Source organism: Heptranchias perlo, chromosome 7 (assembly GCF_035084215.1).
Source record: "Heptranchias perlo isolate sHepPer1 chromosome 7, sHepPer1.hap1, whole genome shotgun sequence".
NCBI classification, from domain to species: domain Eukaryota; kingdom Metazoa; phylum Chordata; class Chondrichthyes; order Hexanchiformes; family Hexanchidae; genus Heptranchias; species Heptranchias perlo.
The window spans coordinates 69,044,443-69,066,886 of record NC_090331.1 but is presented as its reverse complement, the minus strand read 5'-3'; the positions used below and the strand labels follow the sequence as shown (position 1 = coordinate 69,066,886).

At 42.0% G+C, this 22,444-nt stretch overlaps 1 long non-coding RNA gene across 1 annotated transcript in view; it reads left to right on the top strand.

Moving 5' to 3' along the window:
- Window positions 1-1,332: 1,332 nt before the first annotated feature.
- Window positions 1,333-22,444, top strand: part of LOC137323339 (uncharacterized) — a 57,841-nt gene continuing 36,729 nt past the window's right edge. The window contains exons 1-2 of the long non-coding RNA XR_010963357.1: window positions 1,333-1,461; window positions 12,988-13,037. This is a non-coding gene — a long non-coding RNA (uncharacterized lncRNA). The remainder of the gene's footprint in view (window positions 1,462-12,987; window positions 13,038-22,444) is intronic.

Sequence of the window (22,444 nt, the reverse complement as noted above, 5' to 3'; positions counted from 1 at the left end):
TGAAAGGTACCTGGTGTCCAAGGATCTGGACTCCGGCATGAGTCAGCACCTTCAAGACAGGATAGGAAAATATTTGAGGGGCAGAAAGCATCACAATAACACAAGCAAATTAACAAAGTGTCGGCCTTGGCTCATTGGTAGTATTCTATCCCCTGAGCCAGCAGCTTGTAGTTTCAAGCCCCACTCCAGAGACTTGAGCATATAATCCATGCTGACAATTCAGTGCAGTACCGAGGGAGTGCTGACTATTAGAGGGGAGACATTAAACTAAGGCCCTGTATGCCTTCTCTGGTGGACGTGAAAGATCCCGTGGTACTATTTGAAGAAAAGCAGGAGAGTTCTCCTGATGCCTTGGCCAACACAACTAAGAGATAATCTGGTTTTGCATCTCATTGCTGTTCGTACAACTTTGCTGCACACAAATTGGCTGCTGTATTTCCTATATGACAACACTGACTACACTTCAAAAGTATTTAATTGTCGGTAAAATACTTTGGGACGTCCTGAGGTCATGAAAAGCACTACATAAATGCAAGTTTTTTTTCTTTCTTTAATAAGCAATTTTAATTATATCATGCACTGGTGTGCCATCTTTGAAAATATATCAGTGCTTTTTTTCTGTTCCAAAATAGTATTTATTATTCTGTTTTTCAAATGTTAGCACAGTGCTAACTCCTAAAAATCCTTAATCCTTCCAATGGCAGAATCAAAAGATGCTTTGAATGTTAAAAATTATCCTCATATACTTTCTGTGGGTCCAAATTTTGGTCAAATAATTTTCTTTCCCGTCATTCATCTATGGAAAAAATTATCTACGGGATTAAGATTCTTCCTGTCAATAATTTTAGAGAGATCTGGCATAATTTCCCATTTTATACTGACAGCCACTTTTTCCAGTAAATTGCCAGGAGGAATTTCATTACCTTTGTCATCCCAATGAAACATGCTGATTGAACTAAATTCAAGCTGTAAGATATTGGCCACTGCCCGATCACTGGCCTGCCTGATGGATATGATGCAAACTGTACCACACACGGAGACGGAAGAGGTCAGAAAACAACGCATTCCAAGCTATTCTTGCATGGCTCCGAGTGACCAGCTATTGGGCAGAATTGATTGAGGCCTGCAAGATTTGTACCTGCCTTCAACCTCAGCCTGGAATCAGAGCACAACAAGGGCAACTAGGGTTAAAAGGAGAGAAAATAATGGCCAGATTTTGTCTGAAAATAATGGTGAGCCTAATAGTGATCACCGTTACTTCAGTGCGTCTGGTACAGCAACTTCCGGTGACCGTACGTGCGCAGTTAAATGTGGAAATCCAGAAGTTGCTATACCAGATGCCCTGTTCCTCCAGCTTCACGGGAAGGAGATTTCTCCAGCTGGCTTATCGCTCAGATGAATGGAACAGCATGAAGTTCCTGCACTGCCCTGATGGATACAAGGTAATCTCACCAAAAAAAGGTACGTCAAGTTATTTAAGTCTAAGTACCCTTTCTAATGGCATGGTAAGTCTTAGTTACTGCCAAACAACCTCTCTGGCACTGAAAATTAACTATTACATGTGTGGAGTCTCATTCCTTCAGATTTTAATTGTTTTTGGACATTTAAAAAACATTTAAAATTTTTATTTTTTTTACTTTTTCTTTTTGTCTCTTTTATCTTTGTCTCTTAATTCAATACTTCTTTCCCTCACTTTATTTCACTTTCTGTACCTGATTTGACATTGAATTCGCAATTCTAACTTACACTTCCTGATTCAGTCTCTGAACATGCTTCAATCTGATTGATTAAGGGGATACACAGCTGCTTGTCCCGTTCACACAGGTCCCAGATGCCCGGGGGAGGGTACCATGTTGGATTGAGACCCCATGAGACGAACTTGCTTTGCAAAAGCCCATGAAAAGTCTATTGGCAAATGCAAGTCTAACCAACAGCGGGTGCCGTTCGTTCGCCGCTCAGAGCAAAATCCGACCCGTTATCTCTTACCCTTTCTATTTATTTAATCTGTACCCGATTTGACAATGAATTCACGATTCTAACTGACACTTCCTGGTTCAAACTCTGTGCTGCTCATCAGATGCTTTAATCTGAATGATTAAGGGGATAGACAGTTGCTTGCCCTGTTCACATAGGTCCCAGGCGCACTGTAGAGGGCGCCGTTTTGGATTCAGCACCTGATGAGAGGAACTTGTCTTGAAAAAATACCAAGAAAAGTTTATGGGTAAGGGCAAGTCGAATGAGCAGCGGGCGCCACTCATTCGCCACTCAGAGGAAAATCCGGGCCGTTGAGAGAATAAATGTGAAGTCCGCTAAGGGCTGAAAATATAATTTAGTTTATGAGAGCTTTCAGGCAGACAAGTCAGAGTCTAGTGGCTAGGCAGGAATATAGATTTTCCACCCATTGACCATACAGGGACAGTAAATCTAGCCCTCTATTTTTTCTCTGACTATCCAAGATGGTTGCTCACCAATGAGACAATACGAGTTTAACAGCAAATATGTTCATTTGTTCGTGTATTCCTTACTGATGAGAACAGACAGGTCAGCAGTTCTTTAAACTAAAAGAAAATCAGTACACCATCACTTCTCAATGGCCGCTTGCTCTGGGGAAAGGTCACGCTTCCAGATAAAATACATGTATAATGTTGGACTCAACACCACAACTGGTGAGAAAGTAAACCACATTGTAATTTCCAAACCGGATAAAATATATGGGTAATGTTTGACTCAGCACCACAGCTGGTGAGAAACCACAAACTGTTTTAAAACTGGACATCTGACAACAGAATACAGCAAAGGATTTTATTTTGTGTGAGATAAGACACAGCGATCGGCTATTTCACATCATCTCACAATCACATTTAAATCTTCCAACAAAAAATGTATTTTCCCATTTCTTAAAATGTTCTCCTCTCCTCTTGTGTAGTCGTTGCCTCCCTTGTTGAGTATGCCTCCATGGGTGCCAGTTATCCTCTGGTATCATGACCTTTATTCATTTGTGAGTCTTGACAGTATGTGCCAGCAGGCTATTTGACTGTGGAAGGCATTACAATAATGATGCTGTTCCCACCTGGCAGCCACATACTGTAACCTGTTTGACAGGTCATCATGATGGCACACTTACATGTTCCTTATTATCCTTAAACACTTATGTAGTTGTGAAGTTAAAGAACAATAGCTTTATTTATAGACAGTCTGGAAATGGGACTTGCTTACTTTATTCCAAGTTACAGTTACGGGTTGAGCTCTCTGCTTACTACAGTATAATTTACTTCACAGGATAGTGTTCAGTTGCATTTGCAACCCCTCAGATAATGAAGCAGTCCAAGCCCGCATGCAGCAAGACCTGGACAACATCCAGGGTTGGGCTGATAAGTGGCGAGTAACAGTCGCGTCAGACAAGTACCAGGCAATGACCATCTCCAACAAGAGAGAGTCTAACCACCTCCCCTTGACATTCAACGGCATTACGATCGCCGAATCCCCCACCATCAACATCCTGGGGGTCACCATTGACCAGAAACTGAACTGGACCAGCCATATAAATACTGTGACTACAAGAGCAGGTCAGAGGCTGGGTATTCTGTGGCGAGTGACTCACCTCCTGACTCCCCAAAGCCTTTCCACCATCTACAAGGCACAAGTCAGGAGTGTGATGGAATACTCTCCACTTGCCTGGATGAGTGCAGTTCCAACAACACTCAAGAAGCTCGACACCATCCAGGACAAAGCAGCCCGCTTGATTGGCACCCCATCCACCACCCTAAACATTCACTCCCTTCACCACCGGCGCACTGTGGCTGCAGTGTGTACCATCCACAGGATGCACTGCAGCAACTCGCCAAGGCTTCTTCAACAGCACCTCCCAAACCCATGACCTCTACCACGTAGAAGGACAAGGGCAGCAGGCACATGGGAACAACACTACCTGCACGTTCCCCTCCAAGTCACACACCATCCCGACTTGGAAATATATCGCTGTTCCTTCATCGTCGCTGGGTCAAAATCCTGGAACTCCCTACCTAACAGCACTGTGGGAGAACCTTCACCACACGGACTGCAGTGGTTCAAGAAGGCGGCTCACCACCACCTTCTCATGGGCAATTAGGGATGGGCAATAAATGCTGGCCTCACCAGCGACGCCCACATCCCATGAACGAATAAAAAAAAAACAGGATACCATATATCCTTGCATTTTGTTCCCTCTAGTTCTGTACGCTCTAGTTCCTAAGTTCCAGGCCTGTACTAGCCACTTTCATATCTACAGATTTCAAGTACATTGACTGTCCCTACCACCCGATGATGTAGAGACTGGTTCAGTTGTCAGGGTCTTCCTTAAACGTGAATGAGCCTGACACAGCTGCTCAAAATGGCATCTTCAATCTTGCTCTGAGTCTTTCACTTGAAAACTGTTCTCCATCTCTGGGATATTAAACCCTCTAAGGTGTCAGCCTTGGTGCAGTGGTAACATTTTTGCCTCTGAGTTAGAAAACTGTGGGTTCAAGTCCCACTCCAGGCTACCACTCCAGTGCAGTACTGAGAGAGTGCTGCACTGTCTTAGCTGCTATCTTTTGGACGAGGCGTTAAGCTGAGGCCCTCTCAGGTAAACTTAAAAGTTCCTAGAAAGACCCTGTGATTTCTCCACTTCACCATCCAATTGTTTAACAGATTCCAGGGAACTTGCCATGGAAATGCATTCTATACATTGACCACTCTTTATGTGAAGAAGAATTCACTGATCAGTCCTAAATTTATCTTTTATTGGTTTGAATATATGTCTCCTAATCCTACTCGCTATTTAACTTGAAAGTAATATTTTGGGCTTATCATTTCCATTCCTTTCACTACCTTATATACCTCTATAAGATCACCTCCTCAACATCTCCTTTCCATGCTAAAAAAGCCAAAGTCTTTCCAGTTTTCCTCATAACTCAGACCCGAGACACTAGGAATCAGCCTTGTGGGTCTTCTCTGCACTGCTTCCAACTCCTGAATGTCTCCCTTGTGTCTCAGCGACCAGAGCTGGACGTAGTTCTCAAGGTGTGATCTGACCAGATCTGACCTCCCCGAACATATTCAACTGTTTTGGCTAAATAGTTTAACATTCTATTGGGTTTGTTGGTTGCTACTGTGGTTTGGTTAGACATGTCCAGTGTCAACTTTACGAAGATTACTAGGTTTCTTTGGCTTCTTCCTTAGCTATTTCAACACCATTTGTGGAGCACACGTGTCGCTAATTTTTTTCTTTTTACATGCCACACTTTACTTTTGTCTATATTAAATTTCATCTGCCATTTTTCTGCCCTGATACATATTGCCCAGCCTGTTCTCAGGATTCACTTCTGCACTAAGCTTCTTTCAAGGCCACTCACAGGACTGTTCTCATGGATTGATCTTTTTCCAGATGCTCTCAGGGCTCTCTCCCTCTCTGAGCTTCACTCAGGGCTTTCTTGTTCTGATCATAGACCTCGCTCCCTCTCACCAGGGTGCGTTAGGGCTTTCTCCCTCTCTCAGGCTGTTCTTAAGGCTCTCTCCCTGTCTGCTATGATCATAAAACTCTCCCCCCCTCCCCCTTCCCCGGGCTGTTCCTAGAACTCCTGCCCTCTCTCGGCTCAGCTAGGCTGCTCTTACCACAGAATCTAGCTTCTCTATGCCTCTGCCACACTCAAAGCTCAAGCTCTCCAGCATGCAAGGTTTTCTTCCCTGCTGTGACTCCTGCACCTGAAGAACTCTTTCTGGCTAAAGTCATGCCAGTTTTGGTCTCTCATCCTTGCCCATTGTTGTGCACTTACATATGATCTTTTACACTTTCAGCCACTGCTGACGCCTCAGTTCAGCTCCAACAGGAGCTTGGCCCACTCTTTGTCTTGGTCCTAGGCTTTCACTATCCTGCAACTGTTCCCGGAATTCCCAGTGGTTCCTAGCTAGCTAGCACTTTGGTTCTTATGCTCAGCTTTGATGTCTCAGTCTCCCTGGTTCCTCCTGTTGTCTCCAATCTCACTCCTGCACTCATTTGGTTATTCCATACCTCTGCTGTACATCTTGGTCACTTCTCTGCATTAGGCCACTTCAGCTTTCCTGTGCTTCTCTGCCCCAACTCTCATCTACTCCTCTTTTATAGCTTTCTTAACTGTGCTTACGTTTCCCACATTCTGTTGTTTTCCTCTCTCCAAGCACCAGCCCACACCTCCTCCACTCACGGGTGGCTCTGGTGCAGACATCCCCCCATTACTAACACGTGCTGTCCAAGAGAAAATGGTCTAAAGTTGTTAAACTCAATGCTAAAGTCGGAAGGTTGTAAAGTGCCCAGTAGAAAGATGAACTTGCATTGAGCTTCAATGGAACAGTGTAGGAGGCCAAGGACCGAGAAGTCAGAGTGGGAGTGGGATGGAGAACAACTTCAGACTGGGAGTGGAGGAGGTGTGGGCAGGTGTTTTGGGTGGGGTTCCCCCAATAGTACATGGCCGGTGGGGTGGTCCACTCCCCTGGGGTCTACCTACCTTTCTTCTGCTACATTCTCAGGCCACGGGAGCCTTCTCCTCTTTGCCAGATTTTCCATGCTTTCCTCCACCTCTGCCACTGTGCTGCAATCATTTACACCTCCTCTGGACCCATCTTTTATTTCTAAACTTGTCTCATTATCACCTCCTTTTGCCTTGCACCATCATCACTTTTATCATCTAACCACCCCTGCTCTCCACCCTATCACAGATCTTTCCCTTTTGTTCTTTTCCTGTCCCCTTTTCCCTGGCTCTATACTTGCTTAAAAGCTGTTCATCTCTAACGTCTTCCAGTTCTGATGAAAGGTCATCAACCTGAAACGTTAACTCTGTTTCTTTCTCCACACATGCTGCCTGTCCTGCTGAATGTTTTCAGCATTTTGTCTTTTTATTTCAGATTTCCAGTATCCGCAGCATTTTGCTTTTGTTTCACTATTACAACAGGCATTTTTCTGAAGTTGTCCTAGGAGACTGTATGAATTGCTCATCTCATCAAAAACACATGTAAATTAAACCAAGCAGAGAGGTCAATGATAGATGCAAATAAAAGGCATGATTGCCTTAAATGGCCACAAAGAGAGAATGAAGGAGTGATTTCACAACTTGTGATCCACATCAGCAAGGACAAATTGCAGAAATATTCAAGAACAAAAATTAATTAACTAAAGCTTTATGAATCGGGATAAAACCTACGCTATTTGCCTCTGAACAAAATGAAATATTACGTTCTGCATGACAAGAGGTTGATAAAATGGTTTTAAATAAACAAATGTGCTTATTGCCATACCGGAAGTTTTCATTTTATTGAAGATGTTTTTCCACACGCGGACCCAACTGAAATGTTCCAGGCTTATTTGCGAAAGGAAAAACAGAAGTTAATTGGGTATTGAAATAAGATCTGATTCACCAACGACAGCATATGTACTTATTTGCTACAATTCTGAGATGGTCGAAGGAGTAATTTAAGGTACGACGTGTACTATTTAGTTGACATGTCAGCAAGCGGGAACTGTCCTCCACTATACTTAAATCTGTGGATAAGTTAAACAGAACTTATTTTCAGATATTTTGGTCATGCTCCAAACTGGTAAGATATAATCGAAATAATAAGAAAAATTACTAGTTACACAATACCAGAAGAACCAATATTTTGTTTCTTTGGTCTCTTGGAATGTACCAATTGTTTTTAATATTCATTGGCTAGTGCATTCTTTGTTAGCTGGGGCTAGGAGATGGATAAGATTATCATGGAAATTGCAAGGTTCACCAACAGCTGGTATGTTGTTGGGAATGACGTGGAAACCAGTGTGGTAGGACAATGGCGCACGAAAAATTACACCACAAACTGCCGGGACATGGGTTCATCCTAAGGTTGCTAACTCTGGTTGGAGGTATTCTGGGAAGTTTGGTCACATGACTCCCGCTTCCAACTGTCCCACCCCCACGCTCCCGCCTGTTATAAAATTGGATAGCCAGGTGGTGAAGGATAGAATACTAGAGCCTAGTCTTCAGTTGCTTCCAAGTCTTTATTCAGAGAGATTTCCCTTATACACACACCACACCCTAGATCAGCTCTCATATAAAAAGGAAACAAGAGAGGCCCCAATTGACACACACCACCTGAATACAATTAACACTAATTGATATAAATCACATGATACAATTAACACTGCCACTGGTCGCCAGGTACATCCATCCTCGCGGTGCGCTGCCGTTCCATGCCCAATTGGAAAGGATGCGGAGATGCCGGTGATGGACTGGGGTGGACAAATGTAAGGACTTGCACAACACCAGGTTATAGTCCAACAGTTTTATTTTAAATCACAAGCTTTCGGAGCTTTCCTCCTTCGTCAGGTGAGTGACGAAGGAAGAAAGCTCCGAAAGCTTGTGATTTAAAATAAAACTGTTGGACTATAACCAGGTGTTGTGCAAGTCCTTACAATTGGAAAGGAAACAGACTCTTCATTATCTGGTTGGAGAAAAGGACCTTTTCTCCCCACCTCCAATATTTTTTATAACTATGATACAAAAGTGTTCAAAGAAAATGGAAAAAAGCACAGATTTTTTTTTAATGCCTCTTTGATTTTTCTCCCATTGTTGCTTGCACAACTGTTAGGGAGATTAATATTCCTGGAGACTCCAGAACAATGCTGGATGGTTGGCAACCCTAGGTCACCACTATGATTTCTTGTTAAGTTCCTGATCTTGACTAGGTCATCTTGGTGAGACATTAAGGCAAAGCAAGGGACTTTCCCATAATGTCCAAAATCTAAATTAATGGGGAAAAAAATTGTGTCTGCAGATTGCAAGGAACAGATGCAGACGTCTGGTGATTCTCTAAATTAAAACTAGCGGGGAATAATGCCTGTCCTCAGTGTTTTGATTTCTTTTCTTTTTTATTTAATTCCGACACAGATTAATTCCAAACCGTTCAAATTTCTTTTGCTAACTTTTCTCCTCTTCTGCTGAAGATTGGGGTACAGTTCAATATGTACCAGCAGCCCTCCATAGCTCCAGCAATTAATCGTTTTTCATATAATCACAAAGATATTTGGTGTTGGAGGCTATTACATAGAATTTTAGAGCACAAAAATAGGCCATTCAGCCCAACAGGTCTAGGCCGGTGTTTATGCTCCACACGAGCCTTCTCCCACCTTAATTCATCTCACCCTATCAACATATCCTTCCATTATTCCTTTCTCCCTCGTGCACACATCCAGCTTCCCCTTAAATGCATCTATGCTATTCGCCTCAACCACTCCATGTGGTAGTGAGGTCCATATTCTAACCACTCTCTGAGTAAAGAAGTTTCTCCTGAATTCCTTATAGGATTTATTAGTGACTATCTTATATTTATGACTCCCTATTAAGCCACAATGAGGTGGTTATTATAGTTGAGCCCAATGCAGTTCTCAGCCAACATCTATACATATGCACTTTTCAGCAAGAGTCACTGGATGACGATCAGGTGTGGGACCCTTGGATACATTTTTTGATTTCCCTTGGCTGGAGACACCGAGGCTAATTGTAGTGGCTCTAATTATACTGGCAGCCAGCTAAAATCAGCAAACTCAGCACAGAACAACGGTCAAAACTGACACCTTCCTGTTGTGTATCATATACCACATGCTGCATTTAATCACTGCTGCGGAGACCTTTGTGTTAAATATGGATGGAAAACTTTCAAAGTTTCACTTAACTTAACCAAGGTCTTTTAGTTTCTGTCTGCTCCTGCTCTGAACCCGAGGGAAAAGTGAGACTTGCAGTCGGCAGCCAGCTGCCTATCTTTATGGCGGCATGATTTAAAAAGATTATTATGTTCTGATTGGCTGACCGTCGTCAGCGCATCATGCAATCTGACGAAGATTCTGTGAGACATTCAGTCGCAACGTCTACTTGGGGAGAGGGGCAAGGGGCAAAGTGAAATTCCTGCCAGGAATGCGGAGCATTCTATGAAATGTGTAGCACTTGAGAGCTACGAGCCTTTGTAAATTAAATGAAATCTTTGTTCTGCATGTTAGTTGTGAGTTTTGCTTTAAGAATGTTACTTTTCTGTTCTACTCTTTCATGTGAATGTTTCAGATTGTAGAATTTGTCCTTCAATTTATGTGTCTTTACAAGGAATTAACGGCTGTTGGCCAGCCAATCAAACCTTAGATTTTACTCAACCACACACTAATGATTACTACTAAGTTATGTACAGGAAGTTGGGAGAGGGCGTTAATAAAAACCCTCTGCGTTGTTTATGAAGTATCGAATAAGGGTAGTTAAACCAGAATATACTGCAACCCTTGTAATTATTGACTAGGAATACGTTTTTAAGACTTCAATAATATGCAGAGCATATGACAGTAATGCAACAAGACACAAAGTCTCCTGCCATTTAACTGAACATCAGCAACATCTGTTATAATGCATACAAGTTTCGTTTGGCCTAATTTGCCTGGTAAAGTCACATGTACAAGTACTTTCATGTACTTCTACCAAAGCCTTAAGAGACAGAAGGAACCAATCAAGTGAGCTTAGTTGTAACCAGTGAGTCTACTAAATATGAATTGGTTCCATTGGGTTCCACCTGTTTTCTGGATTGTGAAAATTAATGTCAGTTTATCGGAATTATAAAACCTTGTACAGCAGCGGTAATAATGAGCTTCAGGGGAAAATTTGTGGCAATTTTGGACTGTTTAATATTAGTTATTTATATTTAAAGGAATGAGCACAGGATAGTTCATTTTTGTTTTTGAATTTGATAACAGAAAGAATATCAGAATAGAAAAACGGATTCTGTGTTAAATTTTTGGTATGGCATGCATAAGAATTTCTCCAAGAAATATAAAGTTTTAATGACAGAAATGCCAAGAATAATTCACTACAAAGTGCGATCAAAGGTTGCACACTAGTTCCTGTTCTTTATTAATGGGGAACTTAGAGTAAATACTTTGGTACTTTTCACAATACAAATGCATTTCCCATAAACCATCGACTACGATATTTTGTGAAAATTATATTCTAGATCTTTGGACTGAAAGGAATGTGAATAATTTAATTTATTAGCATTAGTTCAGATTTAAAAACTGGACTAAATTGACTTGGGAAGGAATAAAGAAAACTAATAATTCCATGGCTCTGAAATGATTATTTATTTGTTTTATAGCATTTCTTCAAATCATAATTCCTCCCGTTCAAAAGATGCTAGGACATTTAAAGTTTAATAGTGAAAATAGACAATGGTTTCTGCATTATTCATTATGTGAATTACTAAATAAATACAGCCACTGTGTTAAGTAACTGCAGGGAGAGCAGGTTTGATGGGAAATGGGTGTGTTTGTATCAAACGCCTATGATGTGGTGATTACTGTGCTGTAATAACCAACCCACGTCTGGCAGATTGTCGTGTGTGGCATTATTCAGCATTACTCCTCTTTGGTTTGGGAAAGACCAGAAAATACATGATTGTTCCTTCCAGTTTTATAAGAGTTGTTCAACCCTAACAATAGTCGCTTGCCTTTGTTATTAATTCATTTGCAGAAGTGTAGAAAGACAGAATCGGCTTTCGATAAATTATTTCTCACCCAATAGAATTTAACATTTTTATGGCACCAGTATTTACTATTGAACTATCCACAGATAAAATGTCTGAATAAGGCATATATGGTAGTTTAAACAGAACAGTAATAAATCCAATGGGATATGTGATAGTTGTGGTAAATAAGGATGGGCAGATGCACTAGATACCTCCCAGATGCCCTTTCTCAACAAAGATTATTCATGCACTGCTGACTCAATGATGCAACTGGCACAGCACTAGACTATTCTAAAACATGGATCCTAGAGTCAAACTGATCAGTAAGCCCTTAATAACACACTGCCGAATAAGCAATTAACATTGCACTCACACCACTCAAATACAGTATACAGGTACTTGCAAAATCATTCCACACAAAATGTTACTTCTCATTTTTTGTTTGTGAACAGCTCCTCATCATTCTCAGACAGTGCTCGACGCTAAGATTTAAGTTGAGACTTGTGGTTGAAATCAGCAAATAAACACCCTGTTTAAACTATATTCTTTCCACACCACAAGTCCTAAAAGTAATTGAGCACCGGCAAGGAAAACTGCCCCCTTTTTAATTATTCACAATTCCAGCTCTGTTTGGCATCAATTGGAGAAAAAAAATTGGCACTTAGAAACTATTTATGGTTAAGTTACAAGGAGGCGTAGGTGAAGCATGAGAAGGCTCAATGCGACAACATCCATCTTTCTGTAATTGTTTCTACGACCATTAAAAGAACTCACTTAAGATATTTTAGTGTCGCAGGAATAAAATATTTTAGAAGACAATTTTAATTTTAAAACATATGGCCATCTGATATATAATAAACTTTCTATATAATGATATCTTTAGGAGCAAAATCATGTTTTACAGTGAGGGGAGTGTTCTTGGAAGGGTTTTTATACAGCTTCCCTATTAATAAGTGGCCTTAAACAACTCACTTTATCAAAGGTCATGGCTTATCGGAGAATTGTATAGTGAAAAACAGCAAATGCTCATCTGCACGGCCATTCATCCATACAACTGCTTGTTGCCACTCACTGGTGCTCTCAGCTGATGAAAAATGAAGTGCTTTCAACTATTATTTGTTCTATAAAACGTAGTTTATTGAGCAAAGGGAACAGTTTATCAAAGACGCATGACATCACCTTGCTTAGCAACCTGAGAAACAGGTCTGTGGTGGTCAGCTCCGAAACAAAACAAACCGAGGTCACCTTTATCCCAAGGAATCTAACTCCACCGGTCTTAAACCGACTTTAGTGTCACTCTCCTGGTTCCTACTCAGTTTTATCTCCAACGAGGATCATACTATTAGTCACAATGTAAGACAGTCAGTCACTCACTGTGTCTGTGGAACGCGAGCTAACCATTCAAGGTTAGGTGGTGTTGCTGCAAGTATTAAAAACAATCTTTACCTCTTCTAAATCTTACAGGGAGAAAGGCTTCTGGAAATTGGAAAATTTAAGGAAGCACGTTTTTGAAGGTGAGAATCACTTTTGTTCAAGTAGATTATATTTTCTCACTTTGGCTTTCCTTGATCTATCCATGCCACTCATGAGGGCAAGCAGGTGGTCAGATCTCAGCCTCTGCTAGTGCCACTTAGTAACCAGCCACTAGGTCATTCACCAGAGCAGCCCTGAGTGCCCCTCCCTCCATGTAGTGAGCAACTGGACTTCACTTGGCATCTTTCTGCGGCAATGCAGCTAGGATTGAGAGAGGTTGCAGACGCAAATTGGCGTGACAAACATGGAAAGCCATCACTATGTTTAAGACGCTACAAATCAAGATACTGAACGATCTACAGGTGTAGATTTTCTGTCTGTCTGATACAGAGTGCACATTCTCTACCTAAGTCCAGAGAACTTGATTGCAGGTTGACAGAGCCAAGGCTTAGATATCCTCAAGTGTGTTGGGAGGAAATAGCAGAGGCTCTGAGCATCATTTTGCAATCCTCACTGGATAAAGGTATGGTGCAGGAGGATTGGAGGACTGCCAACGTTGTACTGTTGTTCAAAAAGGGAGCGAGGGATAAACTGAGTAATTACAAGCCAGTCAATCTAACATCGGTGGTGGGCAAAATATTGGAATCAATTCTGAGGGACAGGATAAACCGTCACTTAGAAAGGAACAGATTAATCAAGGACAGTCAGCATGAATTTGTTAAGGGAAGGTCATATCTGACTAAGTTGATTCAATTTTTTGAGGAGGTAACAAGGAGGATAGATGAGGGTAGTGCATTTGATGTGGTCTACATGGATATTAGCAAGGCTTTTGACAAGGTCCCACGTGGCAGACTCATCAAAAAAGTACAAGCCCATGGGATCCAAGGAAAAGTGGCAAGTTGGATCCAAAATTGACTCAGTAGCAGGAAGCAAAGGGTAATGGTAAATGGGTGTTTTTGCAACTGGAAGGATGTTTCCAGTGGGGTTCCACGGGGCTCAGTACCAGGTCCCTTGCTTTTTGTGGTATATATTAATGATTTGGACTTAAATGTAGGGGACATGATCAAGAAGTTTGCAGATGATACAAAAATTGGCCGTATGGTTGATTTTGAGGAGGAAAGCTGTAGAATGCAGGAAGATATCAATGGACTGGTCAGGTGGGCAGAAAAGTGGCAAATGGAATTCAATCCAGAGAAATGTGAGGCAATGCATTTGGGGAGGGCAAACAAGGCAAGGTAATACACAATAAATGGGAGGATACTGAGAGGTGTAGAGGAACTGAGGTGCATGTTCACAGATCCCTGAAGGTAGCAGGACAGGTAGATAAGGTGGTTAAGAAGGGATATGGAATACTTTCCTTTATTAGCTGAGGCATAGAATATAAGAGCTGGGAGGTTATGCTGGAATTGTATAAAATACTAGTTAGGCCACAGTGTGTACAGTTCTGGTCATCTCATTACAGGAAAGATGTGATTGCACTAGTGAGGCTACAGAGGAGATTTACGAGGATGTTGCCACGACTGGAGAATTTTGGCTATGAGGAAAGATTGGATAGGCTGGGGTTGTTTTCCTTGGAACAGAGCAGGCTGAGGGGTGATTTAATTGAGGTGTACAAAATTATGTGGTGTCTAGATAGAGTGGATAGGAAGGACCTATTTCTCTTAGCAGAGAGATCAATAACCAGGGGGCATAGATTTAAAGTAATTGGTAGAAGGATTAGTGGGGAGCTGAGGAAACATTTTTTCACCCAGAGGGTGGTGGGGGTCTGGAACTCACTGCCAGAAAGGGTGGTAGAGACAGAAACCTTCAACTCATTTAAAAAGTACCTGGATGTGCACCTGAAGTGCTGTAACCTACATGGCTGCGGACCAAGTGCTGGAAAGTGGGATTAGGCTGGGTGGCTCATTTTCCGCCGGTGTGGACACGATGGGCTGAATGGCCTCCTTCTGTACCTTAAATTTTCTATGATTCTATTCTATGTGCAAGATACTACTGGACTTTAGCCAGCTAAAACCATACTGCTTAGGATTATCCAGAACTGAGTGGGAAGAATCCCAGCCCCATCGACAGATATACCTCTGGAGGTTCCATTAGTGAACCACATTGGCTGTACAATCATCAGCAGTGCCCTGGACTACTGTAGACCTGACTGGTTCACAAATCAGATCACAGAGTCTGTAACAGAAGGTTGGCTTAGTTCTAAACTTCCATTGCCAGGCATGTCATCTTGGAGCCACATCAACCCAAAAATACCCCACTTACTTCATCTCAAGGAGGATCGTCACTTATTTGGCACTTTAAAAAGATGGCAAAGGCAGGTTTGAGCCTTCATTAAACTGACAGCAGGTGCAAGAGCTCGTCATGAGACGCATGGTCAGAAACTATTCATCTTACCGTGTGTGAGTGATTGTCACCATCCTCCTGACCACAGCATGGACTCCACACACACCACATGAAATGAAGTGCCAATAGTTGAAGGTGCAGAGCTTCAGCAGCAGCTATTTGCCTCTCTGTAACCCAATCATGGTAGGTAATGAACCCTGCCCCATCCCCAGAATTTGGGACAGGGTCAGTGTCCATTCGGCTGGGAGCCCCGCTCCACTGCTCTTCGAGCTGTGAAGCAGGGACCCCAGAATTTTGGCCCTTATGTAAGTAGATTGCACAATCAGGTTTAGTAGAATACCAAGTAACTCCATTTGTGAGGAAGGAGTCATTTGTAGAATCATATGCATTACAATGACCTGGGTGTTCCACTATTTATACATCCTATAGAGAAACCAATATGCAAAACCTATTTCAGCTGTACTTTCTGTATCTCCTCCACGTTGCAATTTTAAACTGTGAGTAGCAGAATAACCATGGCAGATTGATAATCGGTCAGAAGGATAGTTATTATTTTGTTTGAATAAAGGCAACTACATTTCCAGGATGAAGAAACAATTATTATAGATCACCAACATTATTCAGGAAATATCATCAAATCCTAGTTCAAAGTGCTTGATTTTTTAGAACGCAGTAATTATGTTTAGTAGTGGAATCTGAAGTAGACATCTTGAACCCTGTTGATAATAATGATGTGGACAGGTCACCTAGGGACTACAATCTGTTCATATTTCCTCACCCTTGCTTCTTGCACAAGCAGTCGTTATCCTTCACGTCCAATGTAATTCATATAGAAAGGTGAACCATTGGCATTAACATTCACAAACTTGGTGTGTGGCCTAAGGGGAGTGCCATTAATCCAGGTCGGATGAATAAAAACTTACAATGGCACCACTGGCAAACGATGAAATAAGACTGTTTAGACACATGCACTTAAAAAAAACGTTAGTCCCTTCCCCTACTTTACTTTATTTACTTGATCTCTTGCACACGTGGCACAATACACCAGAGCAATGACAACAGCTGTACTCCACCCATTGTGTGGTTCAGTGCCCTCATGTGTACATACATCGCTGCTGTCTTTATGTTGCTGTATGTTCCCACGTACTGATACGCTTGTACAGAAAAGTTGGTAAACCTCAGGTGAAAACAAGGCCACTGCAGTAAAAACGTTGCTGTTGGCTTCAGAAAATATCATGATAGAAACAGTGAAAATCTCTTTAGAAGATAGTTCTCATACATTCTTCTGTGAAATACCGTGCCCAACTGCCAAATACTTGACTATCATATAATAGAAACATTGTAATTGTGGTAAAATTATAGATTGCTGTTTTCCCTAATGTTCTACAATTAGCCTGTAGCAACTATGATCCTGAATCAGAAATAGGCAACTATGTCACTTGGAAGAAGTCCAAACATTTGGTTACTTACTAGTCCTGTAGCAAAAAACTGCACGGTGCTTTCTGTAATACATTAGTCTAGTCTATTGACTTCATTTACTTCATCTAGTCCTAATACAGGCATTCATTTTTGAGAGACTTCTACAAATTTGAGGGAGTCCTTGCATTACTCACTCATAGAGAGGGGTACAATTTATAGAAAATTGTCAATGTCTCAAGAACTGTTGCCACAAATGACATACACATTTAGTTATTAAAAAGGACTAGAAACCAAACTAAAGAGTTAGTAGACTGAGGCTGAAGTTCACCATTTCACTTTGAATGATATGCTTTAGATATATGGATTGAGTTGATACAGATGTAAGGATTGTTTACTAAGTTCTGTGAAACCTAGAATAAGGGTGCATGCAACACATTATTATATCTCACAGAGACTCAAGAAGTTGAATCTGGTTTGCTGCTGGGATAGAAGTCTGATCTGAAATGTAGATACAGTACTGAGACCACTAGGGAAATATGGACAGTGATAGCTTCTGGTGAATCAATGTACAGTTTTGGTGGAGAAATTATCCTTAACAATATGCAAAACAGATCCTGCAGATCTTGTTGCTTTGAGTATGGAGTCTAGTTTGGATACTTGTTTTCAGATCCCTCCATGGTCTCACCCCTCCCTATCTCTGTAACCTCTTCCAGCCCTACAACCCTCCGAGATCTCTGCACTCCTTCAATTCTTGTGCATCCCCAATTTTAAATCGTTCCACCATTGGTGGCCGTGCCTTCAGCTGCCTAGGCCTTAAGCTCTGGAATTCCCTCTCTAAACTTCTCTGCCTCTCTACCTCCCTCTCCTCCTTTAAGAAGCTCCTTAAAACTTACCACTTTGACAAAGCTTTTGATCACCTTTCCTAATATCTCCTTACATTGCTCGGTGTCAAATTTTGTTTGAAAATTGTTCCTGTGAAGCGCCTTGGGACGTTTTACTACATTAAAGGCGCTATATAAATCCAAATTGTTGTTGTCGGACTGCAGTAAATCCTGAAGTATTATATTTATTTAGTGGAAAGTTTTATTTTCCAACTAAAGTGTTGAAATGAAACATTTAATACACTGTGTAACAATGCAGTCAGTGTCACATGAAGGCAAACGTGATAACTTAAAGCACTGTTTAAGAGTACAAACTAAAAAAAAATGTATTGTGGTAGACAGAAAAAGCCCCAGCAAGTTGCATCCAAAGAATTATATAGTCATATAGTTTTTATTGCTAGCTCTGATCACATCTAACAGGATTCAGATCATCCGTAGGACTTGCAGTACCCTGGTATTGGTGCATTATTGATTGGTTGTTAAAGTTCATTCTTTAAGTCTCTGGTCTTCAGTGACACACTGAGACATGCAATAAATTGATGACAAACATTTAGACACTGTAGTGTATGTTGTGAGATCCAAACCTAGCTAAAAGTTCCAAATGATTTGCATAAAGGGATTTCAAACTCATTTGCAAGGTCACAAAATTTAGCCAACTTTGCCAATTTTGAGCTTGGCTTGGCCGAATCCTCTAAAGGTGTCATGTCATGCATAGCCAAAGGCATAAAATGTCACTCTTCTCACAGAAACCAACATCTTTATTTTCTCACTGTTTGCTTTGCCGTTGGTATGGCAGATGGCATGTTATGGATGAGCAGATGTTACCTGTGCCTGGAGCCATGGGCTATCAAGTTTCTGACAGTCTAGTGGCGAGGTCATCAAACCCCTGGTAGATCAAGTAGCCCAATGACTATATATGAACCTGCAGTCCTTAGCATTGCTGGTGGCCTGAGTTCTAGAAGTAAGATGAATTTGCATTCAATCCCTGGAGGCATAGAGGTCAGTGTTGTATTTGTGTCCCTTAGAACTGCATTTTCAAACTGAGAGATGACTAATCTTTGGCCCTTTATTCAACATAATACCTCTGTAGCCGTCGATCTGCTCAACCACTCTGCTTTTGATGTCCTTGTCCCCAGCAAAACCATTAACCTCTCCCATCTTGGTCATTCCTATGGTATGGCCCCCATCTTCATTCTCTCAAGTCCAAAAGGATGCAGTACTATCAGGCCTCTATCTCCTTTGCCAAAACTGCTCACTGCTCCAGAATAAGCCTAGAGAACAGAGAAAACCCCAATTTCTTTTCTTCACTACCAACCATCTTCTTAAACCTCTTTTATCCTGTCCCCTCCACCCTCACCAACAACAACAACTGCTTGGAGCTAATGGACCTCTTTTCCATTAAGATTCAGACTGCCTATTGAGCTGCCTCTGCTACTTTCAATTGCCAACCAAGTCAAACCTTCCCCTGAACCTGCATCCTTCTCTAGTTTCTCTCCTATTTCCGGTCATGCCCTCTCCAAGCTCATTTGTCCATGAGATCCATCTCCTGCTCCCTTGACCCCATTCCCACTAAACTGATGACCATCCAACTTGCCTTCCTAGCCCCCATTCTATCTAAGGAATCTTACAACACCAGGTTATAGTCCAACAATTTTATTTTAAAATCACAAGCTTTCGGAGATTATTTCCTTCGTCAGGTGAGTGAGTGAGTGAAAGGTTCTCAAATCGTATATCTTATATTAGGCTGACGAAGGAGATAATCTCCGAAAGCTTGTGATTTTAAAATAAAATTGTTGGACTATAACCTGGTGTTGTAAGATTCCTTACATTTGTCCACCCCAGTCCATCACCGGCATCTCCACATCATCCCATTCTATCTGACATTGTAAGTGGTTCCCTACTCTCAAGTGCTGACCCCTTTCCTTTCAAAACTGCTGTCATCAACTCTCCTTCTCAAAAAACCCACCCTCAATCCATCTGTCCTTGCAAACTACCTCCTCATCTTCAACCTCCATTATCACCTCTCAAATCCGTGCCCATCTTTCCTGCAACTCCATATTTGAATCTCTCCAATTGGATTCCTGCCCCTGCCACAACACTGAAACAGCACTAATCAAAGTTACAAATTACATCCTCTGCGACTGTTCCCATGGGTATTGACCTTCCTCATCCTTCTCCACCTCTCTGCAGCATTTGACACGGTTGACCACACTATCCTTCTTCAACGTCTCTTTATTGTCTAGCTCAGTGGGATTGCTCTTGCTTGGTTCCGCTCTTACCTATCCAATTATAGCATCTCCAGCAATCCCATTCCAGCACTGTTACTTCTGCAGTCCTCAACAATCTATCCTTGGCTCTCTCCTTTTCTTCATCTACGTCTTGGCCTTTGGCGACATCATCTGCAGACATGGGATCAGCTTCCACATGTTCGCTGATAAAATTGAGCTCTACCTCACCACCTTCTCTCTCAAACCTTCCATTGGCTCTGTGCTATCAGCGAGGCTGAAAAGAGTTGGGACCTGCCAGGAATGTGAAGAGGCTTAAACAGGTAAGTTTGGGTCTCTTCACATTCCAGGTAATCATACAGTCGTCGAAAGTTACGGCACAGAAGGAGGCCATTCAGCCCACCTTGTCCATGCCGGCCGAGAAAGAGCTATCCAGCTTAATCCCACTGTCCAGCGCTTGGTGCATAGCTATGTAGGTTACGGCTCTTTAAGTACATATCCAAGTACTTTTCAAATGAGTTGAGGGTTTCTGCCTCAATAACCCTTTTAGGCAATGAGTTCCAGACCCCCACCACCCTCTGGATGACAACATTTCTTCTTAGCTCCCCTCTAATCCTTCTACCAATTACTTTAAATCTATGCCCCCTGGTCACTGACTCGTCTGCTAAGGGAAATAGGTCCTTCCTATCCACTCTATCTAGGCCTCTCATAATTTTATACACCTCAACTAAATCACCCTTCAGCCTCCTCTGTTCCAATGAAAACAACTCCAGCTATCCAATCTTTCCTCATAGCTAAAATTCTCCAGTCCTGGAACATCCTCGTAAATCTCCTCTGTACCCTCTCTAGTGCAATCACATCTTTCCTGTAATGTGGTGACCAGAACTGTATGCTGTACTCAAGCTGTGGCCCAGCTAGTGTTTTATACAGTTACATAAGAACATAAGAAATTGGAGCAGGAGTAGGCCAATCGGCCCCTCGAGCCTGCTCCGCCATTCAATAAGATCATGGCTGATCTGATCCCAACCACAAATCTAAAGAACACAAGAAGTCGGAGCAGGACCCGGCCACATAGCCCCTGGGCCCTCTCCGCCACCCACAGGGCATTGACCGATCCGAACTCAGCTTCATGTCCAATTTCCTGCCCGCTCCCCATAACCCCTAATTCCCTTTACTTCTAGGAAACTGTCTATTTCTGTTTTAAATTTATCTAATGATGTAGCTTCCACAGCTTCCTGGGGCAGCATATTCCACAGACCTACCACCCTCTGAGTGAAGAAGTTTCTCCTCATCTCAGTTTTGAAAGAGCAGCCCCTTATTCTAAGATTATGCCCCCTAGTTCTAGTTTCACCCATCTTTGGGAACATCCTTACTGCATCCACCCGATCAAGACCCTTCACAATCTTATATGTTTCAATAAGATCGCCTCTCATTCTTCTGAACTCCAATGAGTAGAGTCCCAATCTACTCAACCTCTCCTCATATGTCCGCCCCCTCATCCCCGGGATTAACCGAGTGAACCTTCTTTGTACTGCCTCGAGAGCAAGTATGTCTTTTCTTAAGTATGGAGACCAAAACTGTATGCAGTATTCCAGGTGCGGTCTCACCAATACCTTATATAACTGCAGCAATACCTCCTTGTTTTTATATTCTATCCCCCTAGCAATAAAAGCCAACATTCCGTTGGCTTTCTTGATCACCTGCTGCACCTGCATACCAACTTTTTGATTTTCTTGCACTAGGACCCCCAGATCCCTTTGTACTGCAGTACTTTCCAGTCTCTCGCCATTAAGAAAATAACTTGCTCTCTGATTTTTCCTGCCAAAGTGCATAACCTCACATTTTCCAATATTATATTGCATCTGCCAAATCTCCGCCCACTCACCCAGCCTGTCTATATCCCCTTGCAGGTTTTTTATGTCCTCCTCACTCTCTACTTTCCCTCCCATCTTTGTATCATCTGCAAATTTTGATATGTTGCACTCGATCCCCTCCTCCAAATCGTTAATATAGATTGTAAAGAGTTGGGGACCCAGCACCGACCCCTGCGGAACACCACTGGTTACTGGTTGCCAGTCCGAAAATGAACCATTTATCCCAACTCTCTGCTTCCTGTTCGATAACCAATCCTCCACCCATGCCAGAATATTACCCCCAATCCCGTGATTTTTTATCTTAAGTAATAATCTTTTATGTGGCACCTTGTCGAATGCCTTCTGGAAGTCTAAATACACTACGTCCACTGGTTCCCCTTTATCCACCCTATACGTTATATCCTCGAAGAACTCAAGCAAATTTGTCAGACATGACTTCCCCTTCATGAAGCCATGCTGACTTTGTCCTATTAAATTATGCTTATCTAAATGTTCCGTTACTGTCTCCTTAATAATAGACTCCAAAATTTTACCCACCACAGATGTTAAGCTAACTGGCCTATAATTTCCAGCCTTCTGCCTACTACCCTTTTTAAATAACGGTGTTACATTAGCAGTTTTCCAATCTGCCGGGACCTCTCCTGAGTCCAGGGAATTTTGGAAAACTATCACCAAAGCATCCACAATCCCTACTGCCACTTCCCTC